Genomic DNA, 3063 nt, shown 5'->3' with positions numbered 1-3063 from the left:
GACGTCTGACAACAGTGGGATAGCCAAAATCTCAGTCCAATTCCAAGACTTTTTCGGTAGCCGGTCTGCCTGGCCGAAAATTCACAGACCCGAGCAACCGTCAAATTTCTGCGAATTGAAGATACTTACACAAAGCCCACAATACAGGGGTTAGTATATAATTTTTACGAAATTTTCTAAGCTCATTTAATGCTCAGAAAAACACTACGAAGTTTCGTGGGACCCACTAAAAAATGGTGTCAAAAAATTTTGAAATTTATATTGCCACGAAGCTCTCGACGAGTGGAGTGCTTTGGTACTCTCGGTTTTCTCGTGGGGTTCACGGTTTGCGAGAAATCTAGCCCAAAAGTCAAAATAGGCTAAAACTTCTCGGACAAAAATTGGACAAATCGCTCAATAGATTTTGGTGTTCTTCGTGTCTATGGAAAGCTCTTGAGGTGTAGATGGTGTTTGACATAAAACCCAACCCAATCGGTGGCCGGATCGGTCGGATTTTGATCGGGAAGGCGAGGCGTCGCGCTGCGTGTTGCATGTCTTCGCGCGCGTTTTCCTGGCGTTCCAGGCGGCGACCGCCGAGGAGGGAAGGGCAAGGCGGCGAGGTGGGGAGGCTGGGGCAGTGGCTGGCCGGCATAGGGAGGAGGGAGGAGAGAGAAAACGGGAGAGAGAGGAAGAAGGGTCGGGATGTGCTGGGAAGAGAAGAAAAGAAGAAGGAAGACAGGTCCGACTCGACCGGTCAGATCTGGTCTGGTTTGATTCAGTCGGTTCGATTCATGATACAAAATTTTAAATTTTTACTTTGTCTTGGAACCGAAAACGAGGCCCAAAAATTCCGAAAAAATTCTAGAAAACTCAGAAAAATTCGTAGAATTCAAATATATTTTTAGTTTTGCCACATGGTCTTTAAATTAATTTTTAAAAATCATCAAATTTTTAAATTTTCGGGGAATCAAATCCGATTTTTAAAATCCGAAAAATTTCAAATAATTTCCTAAAATTCAAATAAAATAAAATATTAATATTTATTCATAAAATAATAAATTTAAAATTAGGGGTGTTACAACATTCACATGGAAAGAATGTTTAATTTAAATGTTAAGAATTTTACATTGAAAAATATATAAAATAAAAAAAAATAATATATAAATAATTAAATTATAATTTTAATATATAAAATAATTTAATCACTTATATAAATTTATATTATTTTTTTTATATTTATATAAGTGTAATTTTTTATATGATTACAGTGAAACTCACATCAATTTTATTATATAATTTTTTGAAAGGATAAAATTTGACACATTGGTTAGTCGGTTATATATAAAAAAAACATATTATTTTCATTTATATATATATGGAAGGAGCTCATAGTTGTGAAATCTCAGTCTCTAAGTTCAAATCTCAAATCAAAAACAAAATGAAGAAGGAACTGAACTCTATGTATATTGATTAGAAAACTGTTAACTAACAACCACATGAAAACGCAGCAGCTATTCTACATCACACTACATGGGAATCCGATATTAGTGTAGCTCTTATCACTCTGATGGTGTCCGTAAGAGAAACAAGTCCTCCAAGAAAAGAGAAACAAGTCCTCCAAGAAAACCCTGTCCATCCACGACCCAAACTCTGTGCACATGTTTCGTAACATCCTTGTCCATCACTTCTGCTAGAGGAGACTCATGATGGCAAACCACAAGTTCCCTTTCTAAAACATTTACATTATTTATTGGGGGTGTTGAGACTACCTCAGTGAATTCTAGAGCACTCAGAGGCAACCAAGTCTGTAATGCAGCCAAATGGCAACCCCTCAAATCTTTTGCAGAGAATGTCCCTATAAGCTTCTTGCCTTTGCCCTGCACAGGGAGAATCATCAGAATTTACAGATAATGATCATAAATATGAATCAAGATGGGTCAATCTGCATGTACATTTATAAGCTGCTTGGAATCCTCTTCAATGGAATTGGAGGCCACAAATATAGGAACAGCATTCAATAAAGCAGCCCTCATGCACTTGATGGCATCTATTAATTTGGTTCCACCACTTATAGCAAAAACATTCTCATTTACACACGGCGTGATATGATGCCTTGCAAGTCCAAATGAGAAGCATTTTCCTTCAAAAACTCGAGCATGTCCATTTGGGTAAGCATCCGATAGCCTGGAGCAGATTCCACCAGCTCCACACCTGAGATGTTCTGCATCTGGCTGTCAAGTGGCACTAATGCTCGGTGGATTCCTTTGCTCAATACTTCCATACAATCTACGATGCTGCAATTTCATTGTATTCACATAGAAACACAATTAAAAAGAGAAATTAAATTATTTAAGGTAAATGAGCAGTCTAATGGTCTCACCTGGTGTTTGGGCTTAGAGTCCACAAACTGAGGCCCTCGAGATAATGCCCTATGATGGAAGAAACCGGGACAGACATCTTCTTATCAATATCAGATGCATCATCACCACCGTTCATCTGATCATCACCAGCAATATGTGCCAAGATATCAAGCATAGTAACCATCCCTATGTAGTGCTTCCGAACCACCCCAGTCTGCTTATCAGACTCCATGACCATGGATCCTCCCACCCCAATCCATTGCCCAGGTTGGGCAGCCACCGGCACCGGCACCGCCACCACTTGGTTGGCGACCAGTGTGTTCATTGTGCGGGCTAAGGAGGCTGTATAGGGAACCTCTACTAGTCTTCTCTTGCCAAACATTAGGTCACTCACTTTCTTATCTCTCAGCCTTTCATTTTCAGTGGCCGAGCTCTTGATGGGGGTGGCAGCAGCGGCAGGAGAGAAGGTGTTAACGCCTAATTTAAGTTCTTGCATTCTGATTTTGGGATAATTTTGAAGTTTTGGCAAAGCAAAATGCAAGGAAGATTGGGTGGTCGTTGAGATTGAGGAAATTTTTTTTTTACTAGAGACTGATGAGTATGACAATATTAATATAAAACACACATATTATTTATAATCAATATAAAATTTTAAAAAATCAACTTTTAGATATATTTAATCCACTCGTGAATATCAACGAAAGTCACAGGACATTCAATCTTA

At 38.7% G+C, this 3063-nt stretch overlaps 1 pseudogene; it reads right to left on the bottom strand.

Annotated features, from left to right (window-relative positions):
- Positions 1-1424: 1424 nt before the first annotated feature.
- Positions 1425-2835, bottom strand: LOC110658925 (SNF1-related protein kinase regulatory subunit gamma-like PV42a; annotated as a pseudogene).
- Positions 2836-3063: the final 228 nt, after the last annotated feature.

Source organism: Hevea brasiliensis, chromosome 6 (assembly GCF_030052815.1).
Source record: "Hevea brasiliensis isolate MT/VB/25A 57/8 chromosome 6, ASM3005281v1, whole genome shotgun sequence".
NCBI lineage: Eukaryota > Viridiplantae > Streptophyta > Magnoliopsida > Malpighiales > Euphorbiaceae > Hevea > Hevea brasiliensis.
This window is presented reverse-complemented; position numbering and strand designations above follow the sequence as displayed.